Source organism: Ambystoma mexicanum, chromosome 1p, assembly GCF_040938575.1.
Source record: "Ambystoma mexicanum isolate Mex_15411 chromosome 1p, UKY_AmexF1_1, whole genome shotgun sequence".
Taxonomy (NCBI): domain Eukaryota; kingdom Metazoa; phylum Chordata; class Amphibia; order Caudata; family Ambystomatidae; genus Ambystoma; species Ambystoma mexicanum.
In genome coordinates this window covers 236,472,006-236,499,109 of record NC_090921.1, presented here as the reverse complement: position 1 = coordinate 236,499,109, position 27,104 = coordinate 236,472,006, and the positions used below count along the sequence as shown (strand labels likewise).

Sequence of the window (27,104 nt, the reverse complement as noted above, 5' to 3'; positions counted from 1 at the left end):
CCACAGTTGGAAGACCTCTGCCCTAGCCTGTTGGGGGGATAAGAATGTTCCTTCTACAAAAAGGTCGCCCAGTAATTGAATTTGTGTTTTATGTGCCCATTGAAGGAACACCTTCTCATTTGTCAGAGGTATCCCTGGAATTAACTTTATGGGTAGTGCCAGGGAGTATCTGACTATTACACCGTATTTTTGAGCAATTATTTTCCAGATTGCGTACGTTGTGAGCACCCCATTTAGTGTGGAGTATGGTACCGGTAGTTGGGTAATTATCACTGCTCACAATAGATTGGGTGACGCCAGAGCCCGCTCTATTTGTACGTGGGGTCTCATAAAATTAGTGGAATACCAATAGCTGAGAAAGTGTACCTGTGTGGCCCAAAAGTACCGTTCTAGGTCTGGTAGCGCGAGTCCGGCCCTAGTTGTCGGCAACATGAGAGTCGAATAAGCCACCCATGCCGGTTTGCCAGCCCAGATCAGTTCAAGAATTAGGCCCTTTAGTTTCCCCAGGAAGTGCTGAGGGAGCAGGAGTGGTATGTTGGTGAAAAGGTAAAGGAGTTTGGGCAGAATCACCAAATTGCTTTTTTCAACGGATCAAACCCATTTTCCATCTCCTCAGTCCATGCCTCTGCTTTCTTTAAGGCCTGCAATACGGGCCCGATATATGAGCTGTAGGCAAAGACCCATACTCTGACGTAGTTACATAATCGCAAAAATCTCAGCATGTGTTTTATCGTGTGTGGCTTAGCCATTTTCAAAACAGCCTCATCTCTTTCAGGAGTTACCTTTTTCCCTTCATGCGAAATCAATTGGCCTATATACAACACTTCTTGCTGACAATATTGTAAATTTTCAACCTTATATCCTTTGTCAGCGAGTATAATCATCAGCTGAACATAATCGCGTCTGAACTCTTCCTCTGAGATGCTGCAAACTAGAATGGCGTCTACGTATTCCAACACAACACTTTCTAAAGCAATATTTCTTAAATCCATCTGAAGGACTCTATTGAAAATCGTAAATGCATGCTTTTTAGGCGACTTTGTCTGAACGTAAATTATGTCACATCCTGCGAGTCTTTATGCAATGGGATTGAGAAAAATTTGATTTTCAAGTCAATCACCGTTAAAAATACTGTGCGTCAACAGGTATATTACATAGAATTGTAGATGGGTTCGGGACTAGAGGGAACTCAGCCTCTACAATTTGGTTTATCGGCCTAAGATCTTGTATTAAACGCCACAAACCATCCTTAGATTTTTTTGATAGTGTACACAGCAATATTACAGGATGACTCTGACGTCACCAAGATACCATGGTCCATCATGGCAGAAATCTTCTTAAAAATACCTTGCTCTGCCTCTCGAGACATGGGATATTGTCGCGCTCGAGGTAAAATTGCTCCTGGTTTCAATTTAATCTTTACTTCCCCAAATCCCTTCAGTAGGCCTACGTCATAGGGGCCAGTGGTCCATAACAAAACTGGCACTTTCGCCATATCTTTCTCAAAATATTCAGGACGTTTTTGTGCTAGCATCATTTTCTGTGGAACTTCTCTTTTAAATCGATCTTACCCAATAAGTAAGGTTCATCTCAAATATCACCTCATCATCAGATGGGTTATCCCCAAACAGGTCTTCATCAGTGACGTCAGTCAATCTGTAATCTTCTCCAATGGCGATTACAGTGCACCACTGTCTGCCCTCATCATCACTGCCATCAAGCAAAGCCATTTCCCCACGCACAATGGCTGCTTGTATCTTTAAGATAAAGACTCGCCCCTTTTCCTCGAACATAGGTATCCTTGGCCTGAACAAAAATTCTTCGGGAGTTCTCATCGTTCTGTCTGCCAGGCCTGGCAGCCATGCTATTAGAATGCGGACCCCATACTGAAAGATCACTGGTTCTAATGGAATTGCTCTTATAGCTATTTGTCCTGCAAATGCCATGATCATTTCGCACATGTTTACATAATGCATACCTGTTGTTGAACAAACTATACCTTCGTCAGTAAACAAGATTGTCATATTCAATTTCGTCATTAAATCTCGTCCCAATATATTAACAGGTGTTTGCCTCGAATATAGCAGTGGCACCTGCACGTCACAATCTCCTATAGTAAATGGTAATTCTTCTATAAAAGGAATTCGACTTGTAGCTCCTGTGAATCCCTGAGTATTCATGGCATTGTCAGACATTTAAAACGTTCCCTCTCGAATGCATGAGCGTGCTGCACCTGTGTCTACTAGAAAGGAAAAATGTTTCGCTCCTATAGCGACATCCACCCTTGGTTCCTCATAGGGGTTTGGCGTCACGGATAGTATGGAACACATCAGGTCTCCAAGTGAGCTGTCCTATTCCGGGCGCAGCCTTGTCCCATCATTCGTAAAATGATTCCCTTCATCAATAGTGACAACCCCTACTCTAGGAGTTATTGACTGCCCTGCGTTTGTGTTCTGCTGAAGCTGCATAGGTGATTGCTGCGACTGCCCTTGCGGCGGGTTACTTGCTACCTGCTGTGTTTGCAGGCCTTGCCACATTCTCGGCGCTTGCTGCTGCACTGTTTGATTCTGCACAAATCCATCTCCATTCTGCTGTAAATATGCAGGTGGATTTGACATCCCCCCTCTTGAAAAGTGTCCATTTTGCACAAAACCTTGACTTCTACACGTGCAAAACAAATGGCCGTTCATTCCACATGTCCAACATACAGACGGTGGTCTCCCGGTCTGCCCATTTTGCATACTCGGAGTACCATTCTGCATTTTTTGAAACCCACCTTGGTTATTTTGAATGTTTCCCTGATTACTCTGCCAATTCCCTTGATAACCTTGCCAACCTCGTCCTCGAAATACCCTTCCTAGTGGAGTAAATCCACTATTGTTTTGATCAAACTGTCTTTGATTATTCACCTGCGGCATGTTTACTGCCTGCTGTGAGTTCGACCCGTCTATGCTGGTCAACATTGCCCCTTCAAAGGCATACTTGGATAGTTTTTTCTGAACCAACTTCTCCTCCTCGCCTTGGCGAGCATTGTCTTTTTTTAGATTCTTTTCTTGCAGGAGTCTACAGTAATGTGCAATATTCAGCTGAATTTCCGACCATGGCTTGGCCTCTAACCCCACTAACTTTGTGAGCTGTTTCTGTACTGCCTCTGGCAACCCTTAGCATAATATATGGTAGACACTGGTATAGATTTCCCCCAAGATTCACGCGTTTCCAACACCCAAGATTCTTGAATATTTTGAAAGTAAATCAACGGATCATCTCCTTCCTTCATCTTTTTTTGTCATTTTAGCTGCCATATCGGACATATCTGGATACAGTACCCGAATCGCTTTCCAAACTGCCGCCTAACAATTATTGAACAGTGCACACACCAGGGTACCCTGCCCTCGTCCACACGTCATCAGCTCTCTCACCAAGTACGGCAATTAAAAGACCTTGTAGGTCCCCTATAGCCAACGTGTTTCCTCCCATCATTTTCTCTAATTCAATTTCCCAGCACCAGAAGTTAAACTTGGGAGTTTACACCTTAAATTATCCTTATCCATCTGGGGCCATGGTATATACTGTGGTCTGGCCCCTCCTTTTTCTAACAAAGGAAACTGTGACGCCCCAAACTTATTCTCATCTCTCATCATTTGTCTGTCCACTGCAGGGACAATATTGCCACATCGCCGCCACATGGCAATGATCTTAACCTGCTTACATAAGGCAGTGACTCCCCTCCCCCCCTGACGTGGAGTTGCCCCTTAGGTCGGTCTGACTGTCAAGGGCTCAGTTGCTTTAGACACAGGCAAGTTTACATCCGACCATCTTAGTTCCTTATACATAGAAATGCATCCCTCAGAACCACATGCGTTATCTCTCTCTTCCCCATGGAAGGATTCCCTTTCTTCGTCTGACATTTCATGTGCCCAACTCATGCAATTTCTCTCTTCTTCATGTCTATTTAGAGTCAGTCTGTCTAAAGACAGCTCCTTATGTCTCGCACTACATGAGGCTTCCCCTGTGTCATATAACTGAGTGCTCTCGAGACAGTCATTTTTCTCCTTCCCCTTTGGATCTTTCTGAGCTCTCATGTCATGGTATACTTGATCGATCGATCGCTTCCCCAGTACTCCTCGAGTCGAGTCAAACTCATCTACTAGATTTGCTTCAGACGGGCCTGGTAAGGACTCGCATTCTGGAAAAAATTCCTGTATGTCTTCACATGCTACCTTTGGATTAGGATATCTTACTTCCTTCTCCAAATACTCAAGGTCGCGTGCTCTTTGCCTTCCTTTACGCTCCATATCATCGTCAAATTATCTTCGCGTTCTAGCTTCCTCTCTCATTCGGTCATCCTCTTTCTTTTTCATATCCCTTCTTTCCTTTGCCCTTCGTATCTCCTCATCTCTTCTTCTTTGCATCATTTTATCCCTTAACCTTTGTTCCTCTTCTTCTGTTCTTTTTCTTTCTAACCTCTGCTGTTCATCAACTGTTCTTTGTTTATTGTCACGTTTTCTTTGCTCTTCTGCTCTCTCCTGTTTTTTAGCTTGCTCGTCTTGATAGAACTGATCTCGTCTCGGTCTATCTTTTCCCTCCTTCGTCCTTTAATCGCTCTTCTCTTTCTTTATCTTTTTTATCTTGCTCGTCTTGATCTCCCCTTTGTCTTACATCATCGATGCCTTCACCATCAAGTTTAAGCACAATGTGACCTCCAATCCATTCGTTCTGTAATAGCGCCATCTCATCAGTTTTATCTCTTTCTCCCTTCCATCTCTTTATTCCTCCTCATATATCTAGAGATGTGCTTGCTCGATCCCTTCTCTCCTTATAGCGTCCCCCCTTGTACCTCGGGACTTTGGAGATTATGTCCTTCTCAATATTTTTCTCTGGGCCCTCGTCACTACTTTGCGTACATGACTCATAAGCCGGGATGCTATACCCCATCGCTGCTTTAAGTTCCCTTAATGGGTATAACCCATCGTCTTTCTTATTCTCATCTTCTGTTTCAGACGCGGCGGGCGGAGCAGAGGACTCTTCACACCCCTCTCTGCATATATTAAGTATCCAATCTAAAGGATGCTCCTCATCGTTCTCTTGTTGATACATTTTCCAAAGTTCTAAGCTCAATGAATTCAATTGACACTTGTCTAGCTTCTTTCCAGTATACGCAGCATGCAGATATGTCGTCATATGCTGCAGGAATGCCTTTGATAGTGATCCGCCTTGTGGCCAAAGCATAAGCATTTTGTCTGCAGTTCTTTTAACCCATTCTGCACTGTACTGTCTAAGTTTAGGTGAATGTTTTGGCAACTGTTTGCAGAGATCCACTAATGACGTAATATCCTCCATTCTCAATTTGTCTATTCTTAACTTATTTAGTGCTCGTTTGCTTATAAGCACAGGTTTATAGCACTTTTAAAAAATACAATACTATATGAGCGAGCACCAATTGTTGCAAGCTCTAATCCCGTTTATCCACAATCTGACTTTAACCTTGCTAAAAAACAACCATCAAATACAATTTAAAACAATAATTTGCTTTTCCTCAACTTCACACTTCGCTCATTTATCATACATTTTTCCTTTGGCTCTGACGTCATCGTGCTTTTAAAACCACATAAAACAAACAGACAAACTTGACCGGTCACACAAAGTTTTCTACGGTATTCTTTTTTAGGACTAGTCTCACCCTCACAGAACTTAAATCTATCTTATTAGGACTGTCTTTAATCAGACTTGTTTTCTACGTCATCCACAAATGGGATTTTAGATAAGATTTCTTCTAACGTGCTTTAAAACTTAGAGAGTGAGATAGAGGATAGGAAGGACCCAAGTTGGATCTGGGAGGGTCGATCTAAGAAGAAAGTGGTCAGCCAGGCCAGAGCCTGATCGGTGATACCCAGGTTATCATAACTTTGCAATCCCAAGTACCATCTGCTCATTCTTGGTGAGCCCGCAGCCCAGATTCCACACTCAAATATTTGAGAAAAAGGCTTGTGATCTGATAATTAATTCCCTGCACCCAAAAAGTACTTGAAATGGATTATTGACCAGAACACCGCCAAAGATTCTATTTCCATGACAGAATAATTTCTTTCAGCTCCCTTTAAATGTCCTTGACGCAAACGCCATCATGCGCTCTTCCTTGTTTCGTTCATACTGAGTGAGAGTTGCTCCCAGTTCCAATACACTTGCATCCACTGTTCGAACACATCTGTCTTTTGGGCAATATGTCCCTATCGAAGGTGCCTTCACAATGTCTTCCTTTATTTTTTGAATTGCCTCCTCACATTCCTTTGACCAATCAAATTTGACACCTTTGTTGAGTAAAGACCTTAGAGGAGTGGATATGACTGCAAAGTTCTCTACACATTTATGGTAGTATTCCGCCAAACCCAAAAATTATCTCAGTTGGTCCGTGTCATTGGGATTGGGAGCTTTATCAATGGCCTCCACCAGACACAGTTTTGGGCTGATGCTGCTTCCTGACACTCTCCACAGCTATTTTGCACTTCTTCCTTTGCACCATCAAACCTGCGGCCTTCAGTCTATTCAAGACCAATCTTAAGAGTTCATCATGCCTCTCTGGTGATTCTGTGTGAATTAGTATGTCGTCTTGAAACACAATTATGTTGGGTACCCCTTCCAACACCCTTTCCATCACTCTCTGGAATACTGCTGCTGCCGAAGCCAATCCAAACGGCATTCGGCAATATTTGAATGTCCCTTCAGTTGTCACAAAAGCTGTAAGATGTTGACATTCACTTGTGAAGGGTACTTGATGATACGCTGAGGATAAATCTATCACTGAAAATAATCTGGAGTTATTTAATGATGACAAGGCTTACGAAATGACAAGTAATGGGTCGCGATCCACCAAAATATTCTTATTGAAGTCTCTTAAATCCACAAAGTGTCTGATGCTTCCACTTGGCTTCGCAACAGTCACAACTAGAGATAACCATTCAGAACTTTCAAATCATTCAATTATCACTTTCTGAAGTAACAGTTCCAGTTCTTCTTTCAGCTTCTTCTTTAACTGCTGTGGAACTGTCCTTACTTTATGTACTGTAGGTACTGCTTCCTTCTTGAGCCTAATGCAATGTTCGAAACCTTTTAGTTTTCCTAGACCTTCTGAGAATACTTCCAGGAATTCTCTTTCCCACTTGTCCTCTACTTCAGCTATAGTGATCACATTCGCATGGATGCGGATTCCTAAATTGTACTGTTCATCCCAACCTAACAATAACGAATCTTCTTCAGTGACATACACATCTGCTACACAGCTCCTGCCTTTGTATTTGATAACATCAGAAAACTTCCCCATTAGTTCAATCTTGACATTTCCATAGGAATAAGGTTCTATGTCATGTTTAAGTAGATCTTCAACTCTCCCTTCTACACATTCTTCGTACGTCTCTTGTGACATTATAGTCCACGGGGAGCAGCTGTCCACCTTCATAGTTACCACTTTACCATTTATCACAAAAACATTGGTTTGCCCCCTCCCTTTTCCAGACAGGGCACTTACTTCCAGAATGTGCTTAACTTGAGTCATCGACTGGTTCACTGAGGTTTCTTCTTGTTCCGGATGTCTCACTCCTGTTCCGGATGTCTCCCTCCTGTTTCAATGGGCTCTATTGATGACTCACAGCAAACTCGTGCAAAGTGTCCTCTTCTTTTTCATTTAATGCTATTCACATTTCTTGCATGGCAAAATATATTAGAGTATAGACACCAATTGCTGCCACACTTGTAACATTACATTTCTTTCCCTTCATTTGTTCTTCTATTTTGCTTTATTGCTGAAACTTCTTGTTTCTCGTTCCTCGAGCTTCTCATGTAGCGGGAAGTTTGTTCCATTCCTCTAGCAACTTCCATTGCCTGTTCCAATGACAAATCCTTCGACAAAAGTTTCTCTTGCACTCTAGCTTTATTGGTGCATCATACTAATTGATCTCTTATTAGGGAGTTAGTTAGTGTTCCAAAATCACACGTGTGTCAAGGTTCTCAGAGCTGCCACAAAACACTCTACCGGTTCTTGTGGCTCATGTGATCTATCAAAAAATGTGTGGCGTTCGAAAGTAATGTTCTTTTTAGGTTCAAAATGATTCTGTAATTTCTGTTGCACCCGCATGTAATCATGTACCTTCCCTTGGCCTGTTCCCTCTGCTACTGGTAGTCCATCATAGACACTCCGCCCCTCTGCTGCTAAATTGTGTATTGTTGGAGAACAGCTTGTTTCCTAGCAGACGTGAACGTTTCTCCACCTATCGCCAGTCAGTATGTGTCGAATAATTGCTTCCATCTGTCCCACCTGATTGTTGGTGTACCAGGTTCAGCTAAAAACGGTGGTGGTGGTGCCATGCTAGCAGCTGCCATGCTTGATTTATTTATTTTGTTGAAAGAAAAATGTATTTGCTTTTGTAGCTTGGATCCTTTCGTCTTTTATTTCCTGGTGCACTGCAAAGCCCTTTCTCCTTAATGGGGCTTTTTGTTGTTGTTTAGGGCCAGTCTTGCTTAGCAGGGCCTTGTCTCCTCTGGTTGCTAAGTCCTTGTTTACTGGCTGGAACGGTTGCTAAGGAAGCCTCTGGGCCTTCCCTTCACGTAATGCTGACGCTCGCTGACTTTTCTTCTAACCCGCGAGCGCCGCGCGATGGAAGCTTTCCTTCTTTTGGGGACCATGGACTTTCTCTCATACCTTGACCCCCCGGATTCCAACTGCAGTCCCTTTTTTTTTTATAGGAGTGGGAGGGATGTCTGGTCTGATGTGCTGCCTGCGGATTTCTGTCCGCGTTGTGCTCCGGATTCGGCGCTGCCTTGCCTGTGGGGTATCCCCACAGTCCCATGAGCAACCCTTGTCGCCAGTGAAAGAAGCTACTCCAGACGTAAGTAGTTTCTTGAAAAGGGTTCTTTATTTATGGGCCTGAGGGGACACATACAGAGCCTCCACTCACCATCAACCGTCATCCACTGGATCTCCCGAGCCTTCCAGGTTCCAAGACTAGAAGGCTCGGGAGATGGAACATAACACAAGGATGTCTTTACAGGACATTATACATTCAGCTGACTGGTCTTCTGATACAACATTTAAGACCTTTTATCTTAAGCCTGTGTCCGAGATTGCAGCCACTCTCATAAATAGGTTTGAACAAGCATAGCGGTGTCAGCCCCCCATTGGTGCCCTCCCACCCCTCTTGTCGTGTAAGGATGACATACCTTGTGAACCAAAACCTGAGCAATTAGCGAATAATAGTCAGACAACATTTTACATTTTTTGGAAACACAGATCACAGTTTATTGGAGCATACAAAACAAAGGGGGCAGTCCCAGCCATAAAGCACCATGGTTCATGATCATCTATACCACAAAAATGCCTAGCCCCCAAAAAGTGGGGCAATTTCTGACTGTTCCGGTGTCCCCTTGCCACCTCCATGTATGTCGCAAGGCACCGGACATTTGCGCCAGATTGGTGCAAAGAGTGCTTCTCCCTCGGGCCACTGCACATGAAGGTGAGGAGTCTCCAGTGTCCATAGGGATCCAGTGCCCGTCGTCTGACTTTGGCTCGAGTACGGCCATCGGGAAACCACCCACGGTTCAAGTCCCCCCGCTATCCCCAATGCTCCCATGCTTCAATAAAACTTATCCTTGATCTAGCCAGTAAACGACCTTCGACCTTCACCCAAACCACAATTCCCACCTATCACAGATTTTTCCACATCCAGTTTTACCTTGTAAATCCACCTTGTTTAAGACCCCACCGCTTACCCTTGTTCTAGATGCATCCAGTCTCCCCGCGGGGCATGCTTTCACCCAGCTGCCTTAGTAAATAAGTACTGGTATTCTAACTTCTTGTTGTAGCTGAAAACGGCCCTCCACCTTCACCTAAACCACAATTCCAGCATATTTGTTTGTCTTAAAGGAGTGCAATCCCAAAAACCACAACCACCCTACCAATGAGTATGCACCGTTCACCGTACCTTTGGCCTTGTCATCTCAAATTATGTATAAATGATATAAATAAGTAACTTCACCATTGTCCAGGTTTACCATGTGCATGCACATTGCAGGAGGCCACATAGCTCCCCAAAACATTTTGCGGGCTTTGGGCGCGGTACTGGCAGACCGTACCGCTGCACAAAAAAGCTCAATTTGGAACATATTGTACCTTTTATGCCATCCTCCAGTCTTACCACTGGTATGTAATTGTGGGAGTGTCCCACAGATTACCAGACCTTTCATGATCGTTATGCTGCGTTTCCCGTAACACTCCTGGGCCCCGACTGATGCGTCCACATTGTTTTCATATCCTATGATAAGACATAACCAAAAATCTGTTATTCACACCGTAATCAGCATACTAGTGTCCACCAACTGGCCCATCCACCCCCACTGGAGCCCCACTTCCATCGACTGTAGGTACCCCTAGCCAACCAGATACCCCTGGACAAACCCGCTGCTGGTGAACCTACTGCTTGAGCAGGAACCAAGATGCTGCTGAGAAGCCATCTCAGTAAAGGTCCCTCCATGCAAATGTGATGAAAATTTTTCATTTACGGAGACCCTTATCCAACCTTTATTGTCCCATCATGCCTCTTTTACCTGTTTTATACACGGCCCACCTTTCCCTTAATTTGAGCTCATTACTTATACTGTGCCAGGCTTGCCTAACGATCCTTTTCCCACTTATGCATCCTTGAACCTGTATTTACACATACATCAGTTTGTAGTAACCACAAAGCCTGTCATGGGTGTTCTACTGTCACCCTTTTGATACTAAACTGCTTGCCCGAAACCTAACTGTGGACAGCGTGGGTGGAATAGTCCACTGATACGCTGCGTTACAAAATGTAGTTAAGCGTTAACCAGTGCATGCACATAACGAAATCCGTGACTTCTGACATTATTGCTGACATACGACTAGACCCCAAGAAACACTATGGTCTTGCAACAAAACAGGCTATGCTGCCCGTGAAAACCCTGAGCCCGTTCAATAAGCGTGTTTATATACAGATATACAAATGGATATTTCCCCATATAGAAAGGTACTACTGTCCAGTTGACTGATTATGTGATTTCTATTGGTAGCTGCTGGCACCTGGTGGGGTCTGCTGCCCTTGTATTGCTGCACATGATTTTTAACCGTAACCCTTGATTTTACTCCCCAAAATAGTATTGTGTTTTATAATTGTGATTACATATAAGGAGTTACTCATTACCCTCCATTTATCTGCCCCTACCTGTATTTAATCAGTCATTTATATACGCTGTTAATGACACATACTAGGTGTCCCAAGTGGGCCCTTTTGGCCAGTGTGGGCTAGTTTGATGAGTTATTTCACCCTGGGGTACCTCATAATGGACTGTATTTGCTCCCGCGAACATGTCCGTAGGAAGCATACCATTTAAAGCGGCCCATGTAAGTAATTACCGCAACCGTATCCTTGTGCCTGTGACAATTTTCACCGCTTGACCCAAACAGAAGTGGCATCACCCAGAATTGTTTCCAATGTACCATATGTATTGTTAATATCAGTGAATATAGGCCCATTTCTCAAATCACAGTGAATGCAAGAAGACATCAAAGGTCAAACGATAATGATGTTTCATTCTACAGTGCTCAGCAGGATGAAATGCTGATCCCATGCATATTGCTGCAACGCGCGCTGAAACCCCCTGAGCTATCTTGATCGCTATCCACGCCCAAACCACCCACTGCATCATGACCCTGAACTTGCAAGTGCCTGCTATCTCGTAACCACAATCGCAGCCCTCTGCCAGTGGTGATCCCAAAACCCCCAACAATACAGATCGAACACCTGCCTTTCTGAGGAAACGTGCGGACGCCCTCATCCCAAACCCTCGAAATTATACTCACAAATGCTGCACCTATCCTAAATTCATGGTTTTAACGAATCCTGCACCATTCGAGCTTCCTTAGTCCCATCATCTAGTGCCTGTAAATTATAAAGAAACCGTGTGCAGGACCACCAAATAAAAATTGGGCATCCCCCATGAGCACTTTTAAATCTACTGGTGTTCGCAGGAACCCAAAAAAGGGGGTGGGGAGGATAGTGCACACCATGCCAACCGCAACCTCTTTTATAACCCATTCAAACTCCGACCCCCCTTGTCACTATTCCCACGTTACTGGGAGCCTTGCCCTGCAGTGAGATACTTGCAGGTCTATCGTACTAATATTGTACCACTGGTACCTAAGCAAAGCCCACCAAGGCACACGAAATGCATGGGGATGCAAATAAGGCACCACCTCCCTAGTTATCACCCGTTCTTACCACTCATATCTTATGTAAGCGCTTTGGAACACATTGTGTAAGGGCGCTAACTATCCCATTTAAATTAAAACTATCCCGTATTTTATTCCCTACAAGTTGCAATCGCACACGTGGTACTGCTTGCGGTCTCAGTATTGTAAAGCAAACAAAGCATTTGTGTCCCGTACTGCACATGCAACCATAAAATTCCCCCTTGTCGCACCAGACTTAAATAGGAAAGGACTGTTACGTGCGGCGCGGAGCCCCACTCCTAAAACGCACACGAAGAGTTGCATTCTGGGATTTGTGGTCTTTTTATCCTGAAGTGGGGCATATTTGTATCCATACAACCTATAAGCATCACCCAGCTGACGTGTCTATTAGCCATAATTTTACCCACCAGCAAGGTTTGCGCTAATTTGCCAGTAGTTGTGCCTCTTTAAAGAATGTTAAGTCCTTGGCATGGTCTGTCAGTGCTATTTGCCAATAGACTGAGGTTAGATCAAAAGTACTGAGGTACTTGGCTGAACCAAGTCTATCCACCAGTTCATCTGTCCTTGGCAAAGGATGGGCATCAGTCTTAGTGACTGCATTTTGAGCTCTATAGTCCACACAGAATCTCAACTCCTTGGATCCTGCCTTTGGTACTAGAACAACTGGACTAGGACATGGACTTGTAGAGGGCTCTATAACCCCGAGATCAAGCATCTTGTTGACCTCTCCTTTGATGTGGGAACTCGCATGTTCTGACATTCTGTAACCCCCAATTTTGACAGGTAAACAGTCACCAGTGAGAATATCATGCTGGCCCCAAGGGGTCAAGCCTGGTGCTAGAGAAAACAGGGAGGCAAACTGATTCAACAGAACTTTGCACTCCTCCTGTTGTTCAGAAGTCAGATGAGAAGAGAGATTAACTCCTATCTGTTCATCTAAAGGTTTGCCTCTGAGGAGGTCAGATAGAGGTTCGCTCTCCTCTTCCTCTTGAGCTGAAGCTAGAAGCAAAGCTCCTATATCTGGTCTCGAGACATACGCCTTGAAACGGTTGGTGTGAAAGACTCTGGGAACCTTCTTAGTTCTGCCTAAGTCCAGATAGTTCACCTCTCCAAGTTTGCCCACAACCTTGAAGGGTCCTATCCATTTGTCCTGCAAGGCTCTCTGCCTTGTTGGCACCATAGCTAGGACAAGCTGGTCTTGAGAAAACTCAACCAATTTGGCCTTCTGGTCATGTCAATGTTTGACCAGAGCCTGACCTGCTTTCAAGTTATCACTTGCTTCTGCCATCATGTGTGACATTCTCCTCCGGAGACCTATCACATAGTCAGTCACTATGACTGGCTTGGGAGAAGGAGCACTCCCTCCTTTATCAGGGCCAATGGACCTCTGACTGGATGGCCATAGAGAAGTTCAAAGAGACTGTAACCCACTCCCTTCTCAGGTACTTCTCTATATGCAAAGAGAAGGCATGGCAGTAGAAGGTCCCACTTTTTCTTAAGGGGTTCCTCTAAAGCACCTATCATGCTCTTCATAGTATGATTAAACCTCTCTACCAGTCCATTTGTCTGTGGATGGTAGAGAACTTGTAAGTTACACCACAGTTTTTCCACATGGCTTGCATGTAGTGGGCTCAATGTAGCAAAATTGAGAAAACATATTACCCCACTCTCTGCCTATAAATATAGGGTTGGATGATACTCTCTACTGCACCGCAAAGAACATAATTTTCTCCTTCAACAACATACATGTCAATTATCACACAGAAACGCTGCTGTTAAACCATTCTCCACTATTTACTTATCAGAAAACAGATTTTATTCAGAATCACAAAATATAAATTTATATCTACATAAAACAGACCATAATTATTCACAATTCTCAAAACATAATTAAAACACAGATTGGTCTGTGATGGGGATCTTTGTCTTCAATACAAACAATACTACGTTAGATTGTAGCTGTTAGTTAGACTTCAGTTGTTTTCTAGTCTTATACCATAGTCAACATGTTTCGGCCCTTGGGTAGAGTTGGGCACCATCTCTAGTGCTTGTCGAACCCTTGATTTTATGGCCTTCTTCAGGACAGGTATATTTCTTCTGTATAGTGTTACTACTTTTGTATACCCCATATACAAGTATGTGCATATCTAAAAAGAGAAAGCATTTACAACAGCGTGTTGTCTTTTGGTGGTGATTTCAAAACATCTATATATCTCCTTTAGGTTTACGATATTACTAAAATGCAGAAAATCATTTCAATTTGTTCATATATTATTGGAAACCGTGCACATATATTATTGTATACACTCGAAATCCACATTTCAGAGGAGGAGGAAACTTTGTCCAAAGACTTGTACACTACGTATTTCACCACAAACACTGTGCTTTCATGCAGGTCTTTGTAAAAACAGAAAACACAAAGAACATCATTCAACCCTTACTTACAATCAAGATAGGCTTGAGTGCGCACCGGCTGCATTGTAGCCTGCGTTATTTATACATTTCAGAAATTGTTGTTCACCGAATAACCAGGCAATTTCTTATCTTACAAGGATGTAATGTTCCACCCACAGTTAAATTTCTTTTCGCATCTACGTCTAGTAAAGACCTAGATGGGAGAGAGGAGGCACAATAGATGTTTCAAACTTACCAACCTCATACTCTATATTTTCTCTGAAGATGTCTACCTCGTATCATATTTGTTCATGTACTACAGTGTCGTCAATTTTGTATTTATTTCTTCCACAGGACAACTCTATATTAATTAATGAGCTCTGGGAGCATAACTTTACAGAGCGGTATTTCCTTTCTACTTAGCTCCAAAAGGGAATGGGTTAAAATATAATCCAGGTTTGAAAACGTCTTTATTCCGGGAAATCCTTACCTTTTTTCCCTGCAACAGGGGGTTTAAACGTGTGTAAATATTTCACATCCAATCTCATCACCCTGCATTCACGGTATGCGCCATGGCTAGGGTGTGTAGGGGGCTCCTTGCATATAAAAGGTAAAAAGCGGGGCATCAAGCTACAGTTGGAAAAGTATTTGCAAGTTTAAAACAGCACCCGACTAAGACAGGGGCTGTTAGTAACCCATCCGGGTATCCTCTACATTAATCTCGGGGCTAGTGGTGCGGAACACAGGCATCCTCTCTAAAAAAGTCCCTGCAGCGCAACAAATGCAGACAGTAAAAAAAACGGCAAATAACACGCGGCATGCATGGCTTCTCGCATCTGCCGACAAAAACCATGTGATATTAGTGAGCATACTACACGGTACACAGAACCGCCCGGGCTCTCTCTCGGGGGAAGCTGGTTCTAGTTCAGAAGGCGACACTAATGTTGGGGCATTGCGTTTCAACATACCTTTTTATTGTTCACTCGACGTGCTGCCGCGGTCTAAAGCGTGGCCGTGGAGGAAAGCAGCACAAGCGTGGAGCACTTTCTCTCGTTCGCCAGACATACTGTCGTAGTCCAGGGATTCTCGTCAGGGGAGGAGCGTGAGATAGTGGAGCAGCTGACTGCCTTTATATCAGATCACATCCGAGTATCACGTGATGGCAGTGGGCTGGAGCCCTACCTATGTTTAAAGGGGCTGGATGATTTTTTGTCCATATACAAGTGTTCCAAAAGCAAAATCGTCATGTCATGCACGGCAAAATTGTTGCCTAAATATACCATTTTATATTTATATAACCTCGGTACAGAGCATAATGACTGGTGTGCCTAGGAGCCGGCTGCTGAATGACCACAAAGACCAGAATGCACCCTATCAGGTCACACAAGATACGGCCGTGTGCTACACACACAAGAACTTTGAAACTCATATGTTCCAGGGGAGTAAAACAGACCCACATCTGGGAACATTATCTCAGAACGGAATTCCACTCCACGGCTACATTCAGACCGCAATTTGCAGTGTCCAGGGAATAAATCCAGCGTTGTTCGCTCATGCTGAGCAACATTTCCCCGTTTCCTCCTCTTTCTGTTGATGGGATTAGTTGAAGCACAAACCAGAACATTTCAGTATATTTGTGTTTTTAAGTTTCATAATGTGCTACCAAAGGCTTATTAGCCACTTTGTTTTTTAAGCATGATTTATGTTCACATATGCGCCGTTTCACGCTTCTTTTTGTTTTTCCTTTGTATATCAAGTTACAAGGACACTTGATTCCATAGAAGACCCATGAGGATGCACAATTAGAAAAATCCCGAAAGACCCCATTTTTTCGATTCAGTTCAATGGACTTCAAGTTACTGGTTAGAGGACAAATCACACAGTGGCCACACTTAAAATGACCCACACCTGGAGGAAGATGCCAGAGGGTGCTTTGACTAGGTGTTTCTACTTTTTTAGGATATGTATGTACTAACATATCTCTACAGTTTTTCTGACGCTTAAAGGCAAAGCATGTTGTGATGGGACTAAAATCGTCTGTTTGTAAAATATGCCAATTCTTCTTAATGCTCTTTCTCAACTTATTACTAATTGGACTAAACGTTGTTACACATGTGATTTTGTCCTCTTTTTGTTTTGGGTTCGGGGTCTAGGCACTGCGCTCTATTGGAGTGTTGAGCCCGTTTAAAGGAAGAGTGAATTACTTTCTTCGGGTATCCTCGCATTTTTAGTCTTGATTTTAAGTCCTTGCCTTCCTTGATTTAGTCTGATACATTCAAACAGTTTCTTCTGATCCTTAAAAATTGCCCCACCAGTACGTTATCGTGTAGGGCCAAAGCATGTAAACTGTTATATTTTAAAAGGGTGTTTTTGTCAGTGGGCTTCCAATACAACTTGGTAAAGAGATGACCTGTATCTGATCTGCAAATTAGGTGATCTAGAAAGGGAATCGCCTTGTCGTCAACAGACATTGTAAATTTGATGTATTCGTTTTGACTGTTGAAACTGGCAAACTAGGAAGGTAGAAAGTAAAGTCTTATTGCCCTTCCATACCATAAACACATCATTGATGTATCAATACCATTGGCCTATCTGGTCTTTAAAGGGGTTGTTGAAGTTATAAATTAATAGATTTTCGTAGTTGTCCATGAACAGATTCGCCAAGTCCGGGGCGAAAGTGGCCCCCATGCTGGTTCCATGGATTTGGCGATAGAAAGTCCCCTTGAAGAGGAAAAAGTTCTCTGTTAGGGCAATTCTTATACATTCTAGTATAAATGCAGTCGGGACCTTTTCCAGGGTTGTAGTTCGTTTGTTCAAATATTGTTCAACCACTCTTAGACATTCGGTCTGTGGTATACTGGTATGCAACGCTGTGACGTCTAATGTCACAAGTAAGATGTTATTTTCATACACCTGGTTCTGGATGATATTAACCATACTCGTGGTGTCTTTTACAAAAGATTTCATGGTTCTCACGAAAGGTCTTAAAAACCAATCTGAATACACTGATAAAGGTTCCAGAATTGAGTTTATCGCCGATACAAATCGGTCTACCTGGGGGTGTCAGTGCATTTTTATGGACTTTAGGGAGTAAATAGAAAGCAGGGATTATCGAGTTGGTTTTAACCAGATATTGATGTTCTTCTGGTTCAATCCATGTCTCGTTTAACGCGTGGTCCATGGGACTTTTAATTTCGTCTCTAATCATGTAGTGGGACATAAAATGTATCCCCTGTCGGATATCACTTCCTTAGGAAACCCTACTCTGGTAAAAATACCAAGTAGAGCCTTAGCCACAGCCTGAACCGTAACAGTTCTCATAGGTATAGCTTCTGGGTACCTTGTAGCACAGTCTACTACAACCAGGATAAACCTGTTCCCTGAAGATGTGGGAGGGTCAAGGGGACTGACAATGCCCACCCTCTCAAAAGGAACTCCCACCACTGGGAGAGACACCAGGGGTGCCACATTCTGGGCTCCACTCTTGCCAGAGGTTTGGCAAGTGCGACAGCTCCTACAAAATTTGTCCACTTCTGAACCCATGTTAGGCTAGTAGAAGTAGAGTGAGAGCCTTTTGGCTGGTCACTTGAGTTTCAAAAAGACCAACAAAGGTATCTCATGGGCTAACCGTAGGAACTGGAGTCTGTTAGAGGCCATCTTCCCAACTTAACCTGTGCTTTCCAACTTCTTGCCCATCAAGTTGGTTAGCAGCCTGTTGCCGAAGACCTTCATGACACTCCCTCTGTCCTTTGCTAAAGTCTGTCCTATTGGGTCCACCTTCTGCCAGTAAAGCTCAGGAGGTTCAACAGGGTCAAGATCTCCAACTAAGACAGTGTCTTCCTCCAGATCTGATTCTTCAGATGCTGGTTCAACCACACAAGGTTGCACCTCACACTCTGATCAGCAGGTGGAGTAGTCACAGGTGTGACTTTGGATAAACTTGGTGATGTCCTTGTTGGTAGCACAGGGGTGCTGTCTGACGTTTTCCTGGAGGTCTTGGGTTTCCCCTTTGCCTCTGTTTTCCTAGAAAGGGCAGCGAGCAACTCCTGTGGAGTGGGAGTGATATTTTCTTCCATCATCTCCTCTGGAGAGCCTCTCAAGGTTCTCTCCCTTGCATACCTTGTGAGCTCCTGTTTCCTTTTACTGGGAGGCCTCGGGGTGCTTGACACAACTCCAAGAGTTTTAAGGTCATTACCCAACAGGACTCTCCCAGGCACTTCACTCTGCACACTTAACAGGTATCTTGACAGTTATAGCATTATACTGGATGAGAGGTGGTAACTGGGGAAGCATTTGCACCGGGCCTCCAGCTAACTTGGTGAGGCGTTTGGGTGCCTTAGCAACATCCTCCACCTTGAAAAATTATTCATCCACCACAGTTATGCTGGTCCAGTGTCTCTGATGGCAGGGGTTTCCTGGCCATTCACAAGAACACTATCTTTATAATGCTCTTTAGTATTATCTGGGATGGAATTATAGACATCTAAATTCTGTTCCCACAAGCCTAGGGACACTAAAACACTGGCTGAGACTCACATGTGTTTTTCAGCCAGCAGGGGAAAGTTTCCACTTGCCATAGGTACTTCTTCCTCTGGGTATAAGGTTAAGGAGACAGTGTGGACCCCTGAAGGTTTACCCTTACATCTGGGATCCCCTTTCACATGGTCAGTTGACCCACAAACATAACATTTCCCAGCTTTTTTGATGAATGGGGGTTTGTTCTGACCTCCATCTGGTTTGGGTCCAGATGATGCACTAGCCTGATTTGGTTTCCCTTGTGGTTTACACTTATGTAGCTGTTTGTGGCCCTCTTTTGGACTGGAGGTATTAGAATTCTCTTTGTTGTCTTTCTTTGGTTTTTTCTCCTCATCCTTTTTCTGAGTAGCCCCAGAATGCTTGTGAGTAGCCCTGTTGGCAACCCACAAGTCAGCAGCCTTGGCTTGTTTCTTTTGATCTATCTCCTTATAATCAGCCAAGTGCTGTCTGGTATCAGGAGAGCAGACATCAAAAATAGACTCCAACATTACAAGATTCCTCATTCCTTCATAAGTGTTCACTCTGTAACCCTCAATCCAACCATCTAAGTTTTTCAAACACTCACATCACATACCCAGGTAGCCCAAGGGGTACCATCATGCTTTTTGAGAGTTTACACAGTTCTAGAGGTAGCAGTAGCGGAGCAGCCAGACTTATCTCAAGAGTAAGTGAGCAGTACAAGATAGTTACACAAAGGACAGCAATTACTATGATTCAGGCAAACACTGGCTCAAGGTTTCTAAGTAAAAGAATATATATTTACTTCACTTTCTGAGCAAGTTAAAAATCACAATCATAAATACACCACACCACTTCCCTTAAATTCTAGACAAGTTAGGCTCACACAATGAAGTGGGAGCAAAATGGCACTTCAGCAATTTAAAAGGGAGGGAAAGACAAAGTTGCCAGCAATTAGGTCAAACCAACAGGTAAGTATTCTGAGCAGTTGAACAAGAGAAGCTATAAGGTTAAAAGGCTTATGGCCAAAGTCAATAGTTCAAAAGTCTTTTGCTCAAGATAATAGGTGCAATGTAGTTCGTGGCACAGATTCGGGACGAGGTTGGTCGGTAGAAAAGATAGTTCAAAGAGAAGAGAAGGACAAGCCCTTGGATTGGAGAAAAATGTCAAACACTTTCACCGTGGCTGAACACACAACTGGATTTGCACAGTACCTTAGAACGGAGAGGGGCTGTAGCTGAGGCAGACGTTCCTGGTAGTTTCTGCAGGCTCACGGTTCATGAAGCGACTGTTGGACTGATCAGAAGTAGAAAGCCTGGAGGGTCCTGCACTACCCAGGGAAGAGACCAGCAGCAGCACCAAACAACAAATAAAAGGTGTGCTCCTTAAAACCCAAGCAGGGTCCGACCTTCCTGGCTATCCGGCCCACTGTAGCTCTGTACAGCGAATTCGACCAGAGGAGGGGTCCTGGCTTGTAGTTTGGGCAAACTGGTTGGTCCCACCAGCTCAAGGGAAGAAGTTTCCTGGAGGATCTTCTCTGTCGTCGGATTTGGAGATTCGGACCTGCAGCAGGGCTTCACCGGGCGGTACAGTTGTGGTAGGGGTCCTCTTCTGCCAGTTCCTCGTTGGTTCTTTCGTTCCAGTGGCGACTCTGCTCTTCCAGTCCCAGAGACCTGCTTTTTATGCAGTTTTCCCCCATTCATACAGCCTGGCTGTCAATCACAACGCATGGTGGCAGCCTGGCAAGGCCAGTCCCCCTAGCCAATCAGACAAGAGTGCGACTTGGGTTACTACGGCAACCCATGGCAGAGGTCCGAAGATCCCTCCCTCACATCCTGCCTACCTAGACTACCAGGCGCCTTAAGGAAGGCTTCTGTGCAGAAGCCCGTGAAAAGACAGCGAACAAAGGAATCATCCCCGGTTTGGCACGCAGAGAAAAACACGAGAAAGACTTTAACAAAAAGAAATGGCGACTAAACCCAGCCGGAGCCAATATAAAATGTATTCGGTCAAGCGGGTTTATGTTCGAGGCTAATATAATAGCCTAAAACATTACCACGTTATATAAGATAATCGTGGTAGGAAAGGTAGGGTAGATACCACTGCCACCAGCCAAGTCTTAATGTTAAGGGAGCAAAACAAAGCTCTAAGAGGCACAGACAAAAAGGGATAAGAGTTAACCCTTTCCAATACTCCATGTAAGATGGGGTGTACTGGGTCTGTGGTTTAAAGTGACTATATAAAGTTAATGGCAACTTTACCTGTTTCTGGGGGACAGTAGTCAGCCCCAGAAAAATTGAGTCAGTGGGAAGTCTCAAAGACAACCCTGTGTCACTGCACTGAAGATCCTAGAAATCCAGCAAAGCTGCTGGGGCACTCTTTATTTAGGTAAGGGAAATCATTTATGAGAATTCTCCCTAAAAGACACCAATTCTGATTACTTTCGTTTTTGGAAAACAAATCCCATGCGTGTGGAATGAAAGGAAAACTCTTCACTGTAAAGCAGCCATTTTTCCATTTCCGAAACACTTTTACAACAGAGAGCACCTTAACCAATGCGTAGCAGATACATGAAAGCCGCATTATGTAGAAATGCCAGCGGCAAATGCGGCAAATGCGGCAAATGCCTAATACACATTCTGGGACTTGCGGGTATACGGGGAACTAAACCCAGGGCTGGGGCATGACTGCATCTGGCATAAGTCGAATCTGGAGAAATAAAAGCCAACACAATTAATGAATTGGATAGAGTTAATAAACTTCAAACGTTAATATGTCAAGCTAAAATTCTTAAAGGTAAATATGGGAAGTTTACTTTGAACCATATTATGACCTTTTACCAGCAAAAGGTCGTTCCAACGTTATTGTATGGAACAGATTGTCTTATGCCTGTGAAGACGAATTGGTCAAAATTTGAGTCTCGCTTTTGGAAAGAGCTATTGATGTTACCTCGATCTGTACCCTTGCCACTTATTAGGTACGAACTAGGTCTGTTGTCACTTGAAGTTCAAAATAACTGGAAAAGGGCTGCATTATTAAGAAAAAGCATTTTAGGCCTAAAAGCGAATAACCTCCTGGGAATAATAGCTGAAAATCATTATTCACCAAAGTGTGGTGTGATCATATACTGCAGGCCTTAGCTGATGCATCTATAACCCTTGATCTATTGATGAAGAATCCAGAGCGTGCCAAGGTCAAACTATACCAACAGGATTGGATATTAAATCGAAATTTGTGCTTTGACTATAAAGATTTTAAGTCAAACCCATTTATACATAAGCAGCTGCGAAGCATGGCAGATTACTTATATAAATGTCCAAATGCTCAATTGCAGAATTTTTATTTAAGATTTAGGTCGAATCTGTGGTCAACGGGTGAGATTTTGGTAAGAAGGCGAGTCATTAGAAAAGAGTTATTTTATTGTTGTTTTTGTGAAAATCTAACCATAAAAGAAAATTTGGAGCATTGTTTAACTGTGTGTCCAAATTTATCAAATCTAAGGAGAATACATTTAAAAAAAGAATTGGTTGATCTATATAGTAATATGGAACCTGAGATGGTCTGGATCGACTTGTTTAACAATAACAAGCTAAGAGTTTGCAAAGCGATTATTCATTTTTTGTTGCCCATCTTTCCTGATATGTTAAATTTTTACTGATATGTTACATTTTTATTAATGGATGTTTTGTAATAATCTTGCGATGTTAATTGATGAATTTGTGATGTAAATGATGATGAATTGATATACATGATGATGTTATGTGTAAATAATTTTAAAGGATGATTTTATTATCCAATACAAATATTTTTAAAAAGCCACTCGGATATCAATTGTGTGCCAAACTACAACTCCCACAATGCACCAAAACGCAAATGCCTAAACACATCCACTTACCCCCTGTCATTTCTGCCCGCCAGCATCGCAACCGTTTTTTAAAAGCTGCGGCCGTACCTAGACCTCACTTGTAAAGGCACAACATTGCCAGACCAACCTTAGGGGTTGTCATTCCTTATGCAATCACAGACTCCATGTTTATTTCTCAAGCACCATATGCTGCCCTGTTGCCCTAAGGGACGTGAGCTTTTCCTTGCGCATATGCGCTGGTTAGAAACTGCAGCCATTCTGGAGCAAGCATACATGCGCCCCTTGATTTATCATTCCTTAACTCACTTAATTCCACGGTATTACCTCAATTACTGCGCCACAGGGCCATGAACAGCTGGGCGTGGAAATCAAATTAAATACCTCTGTTCTGGAACAACGCCTCAAATTATGCACAGAAATGTGTGGCGCCGTGAACAAACCTGCTTGTTCTTCTGAAAGTACCTATGTTTTTAACTTTGCTCCCATGAACAATAAAGGGGACGTGCGGCGCTGAGGCCATGCACAAATGTACTCATACTTCCGAATGTCCACTTGTTTAAATTATGCATCAAACAACAAAAGGGGACGTCCGGCGCCGAGGCCATCAACAGCCCCATTGGAAAAAATAGAGGCCCAAAACAAAACAGCCTATGCTTCATATCGATCCTCCATTACAACACTGCACTACACGTGCTCCAACCTGGAAAAACAACAGTGCAGCACGGGGGCCATTGTGCACCAAAACACAGGCTGGTCAAGTGAACCAGCGTTGCCGCCATAATAGAACACAAATGCAGTTCATAGGATTGCGAACATGGTCAAGTGACCAAGATGCCTCGCTGCGGTCATCTTTTACCATTATATTTCAATAAACGGTGGTAATCTACAGGCTGATTGGGCAAGAAAATACTGACATACTGATAATATGCGGCATGGGGGTTATGAATCGCCCAATCGCTTAATTGCTGAGATATACATCTATGAAGCTCGCATCCTACCATGCAATGAAAACTTTGTCAATTGCGAACAATGAAAAATTAAATCTGCATTCGAGGTGCGGCTTGGCGAACAACAATGCGCTCTTCCGAGCGGGTGCATGGGCCGAGCCTTGGTTATACAGACAACTGAGTACCACGTGGTTAATGGGTCACGCCAGGTATATACATATCATTACCACCAAACGATTCCTTAAATTAATATGAACTGTGGGCAGACAAGAAATGCCCCAAATCGGTGTGGCGGGCGCACCGAGCAAAAACCACAAAACGGCCACATTTTGAGATACTGTATTTATATACTGCGCATAGGTACCACAATCAGCAAGGTCCAAGGGCCGGAAATGAGTGCCCAGGGCGACCACATAACATCATATAATACAGAAAACCAACCCTTAAACATGGGAGGCTTTCCCTTTGAGGAATCCCATTGCGTGCCCCCTGACCAATCCATCCAACAGGGCATGTGTTGAGCCGTAATATTACAAAACTATAACAGTACATCCAAACAATTTGCAGCTGGTGCGGTGACCAGCCAAGTGAAACGGAGCCCCAAATCAGTAAAGTGAAACGGAGCCCCCAAATCAGTAAAGTGAAACGGAGCCCCAACTCAGTAAACACACCCACCGTGGCAATCAGGCCACTGACGAACAAGGGGCTCCTCCATACTTACCGATCCAAAGCAAGGCCGCCTCCATACTTACCAAACTCCAGGCGGGAGGCACTTGGGAGTCCAGAGTTGCAACCTTCTAAGACGATACACCAAGAAAGCTCTTAATTCGACGGAGGAGGACTGCAAAGAGGTCGTTCTTGCAGTCCTCCTTCGTATTTGTAGGCCGTCCCCAGGGCTGGCCGGAAATGCCTGCCCTGGGGACGCCCGCCCCACTCGTGATGGAGCGGAAGGGGTAGGAACCTCCATAGCGGGGAAGGGGGCTGCCAGAGGGGCGCCCACGCTATGTGGGACGTCCCTCGAGCGCCCCCTGCAGGGGCTGGTACATCCCCTTAATGCTTGCCTTTGTTCTTGACATGGAATGAAGATTAACCAGGTTTACAGCTAAGGGGAGTCTTTATTCTATTAAAGACACGGAGGCAAGCATTATCCCACCCTGGACATGCTGAGGCTGTATAATGTTTGTAAGTATAACATGTTAACGTGTATTGGACATCTGTCAGCGTCTCCCCACCCTGATGGTGCGATTTCCTTCTTGCCTCGTAGGAGGTGAGCAGAAGACTGCGTGAGCCTTCCAGCCGAGCCGGATTACAGGCATCTGGTTTTCGTTTGTAGTTCGGCATAGTGCAGAGTTGCTAGTGTTAGCAGAGCCGTTGCTCGATTCAAGATGCGTTCAAGTTGACATTGTTTGGGACATGGAATTCTTCCCAGAAGGTGGAAGATCGTTCACTGCCAAAAGAAAGAGGAAGGGAGCCAGGCAGGTTGTGAGTCATAGAGGGACCTAAGCACAATTGGTGGAAGTTGGAGGACACAGGACTACAAAAAGCAAGGGACTTGAACGTTTATTTTAAGTAAAAATATTTTTTTTTTTAAAAAGGGTACGTTTTAAAAAGCTGTTAAGAGCCGAATTAAAGGAAGTAAAGCATTATGCTTGCCACTGTGTCTTTAATAGAACCAAGATTCCCCTGAGCTTGGGTAATCTTCATTGGTGGCGGTACAGACACACCCTGCTAAAGAAACAAGGCCAAAACAAGGCCTGAGAACCATTGGAATGTTGCAAAACCTCGCAGAGCCGAGAGTAACCCTTCCCTTCCAATTCCTAGGTGACATGTCTTCCGGGAATGTGAAAACATACAAACCAGCCGGGGCAACAGGGTAAAATGGGGCAGTAGGGTTCCCCGTCGCTTCCACCCCTTGACAAAACCATCTTCCTTTTTCCTAGATCTAATGATTTGTGGTCCATGAACAGTAAGTAGTCTATGACCTTTCCTGCTGAGCCACACTTTGTATGGGGCAGTTAATAGAGTCCTGCCGAACCTCCGGGATTGGCCTGGAGTCTAAGGGTGTGCATGCTTTTCTCAGGGTCTTCAAGGAAGAGGTCAAACTCCAGGGTTGTCAGGGAGTGCAATAAATTACACTAAACTGCTATGGCTGCCCCTCTCATCACTCAGAGAAGACCTGTGGCAGACTGGTCACTAAACACTGATCTGCCAACAAATTCACCAGGGCTCCCACTGGGGAGTTTAAACACTTAACACCTCTTTGTGACTGCTTGTTGAGAAGAAGTGAGGGGATATTTGCTATTTTGCGTCAGAAAACCCAAATAAATCTCAAGTTTCATATCCATTTTATCCGTTTTTTCAAGTCTAAAAATCTCTCCCATTTTCATTATGTGGTCATAATTGACTAACACAAAGGGGTTTGCATTTATGTGGAATTTAAACATTTCTTTGCACTATAAATAAATAAGCAGGATGCTGTGTCAACCAATAAGCAGGTCATCTTGTCACAATTGCCTTTGTTGTGAGCTTTAAGCCTTGAAAGTACACTTGCCTAACTTTGCCTGCTTGATCTTGACTCCTCCATTCAAGGGGCTGGGGGGAGAATGCTACACTTATGCTAGTTTTGCTTTACGTTTTTCTTTAAGGGTGTATACATTTGGCAAGCTGTTTCATTATGATGTATGCACCGTTTATGCCATATTTATAAAAAGGTTCTTGAAAGTCCAACACTGACACATACTTCTACCAAATAGAAAATAGGCGTTTAAGTGGCTCAGGTCCAGTTTGGTCTCAAATCCTGGCTTGACCACTTAACTATTGAGTACCATGCTGGGCACATTACTTAATCTCGTTGTGCCTTATCTACGGATTTATAACGGACACTCTGTAAATCCTGCTTCTGCACTGAATATATGAAGTAATAATTAACCAGAAGAAATGGGTACAGTTGTTTTTAATGATATACAAAACAGGAATGCACATGTTTAGACATATGGAAATAAAAGAGATGCTAATACTAAAATGCAATTTCCGCATTCTTCATAATGTCTCATTGCATAGGGGAAAATACAGTTTGTGGTCTCGTGATTTGCATCTCTTACCCACCAGCCTTCGATTTCACCTCCACCTGGAAGGTAAAAGGATA

The 27,104-nt window shown here is 43.7% G+C and overlaps 1 long non-coding RNA gene across 2 annotated transcripts in view; it reads right to left on the bottom strand.

Annotated features, from left to right (window-relative positions):
* LOC138568501 (uncharacterized) overlaps positions 1-15,743 on the bottom strand; it is a 56,288-nt gene extending 40,545 nt beyond the window's left edge. Inside the window, exons 1-2 of one of the 2 annotated variants that reach the window (XR_011302840.1) lie at positions 15,622-15,743; positions 10,160-10,301 (exon numbers count right to left, since the gene is read on the bottom strand). This is a non-coding gene — a long non-coding RNA (uncharacterized lncRNA). The remainder of the gene's footprint in view (positions 1-10,159; positions 10,302-15,621) is intronic. The other variant, XR_011302846.1, reaches the window with a different exon arrangement.
* Positions 15,744-27,104: the final 11,361 nt, after the last annotated feature.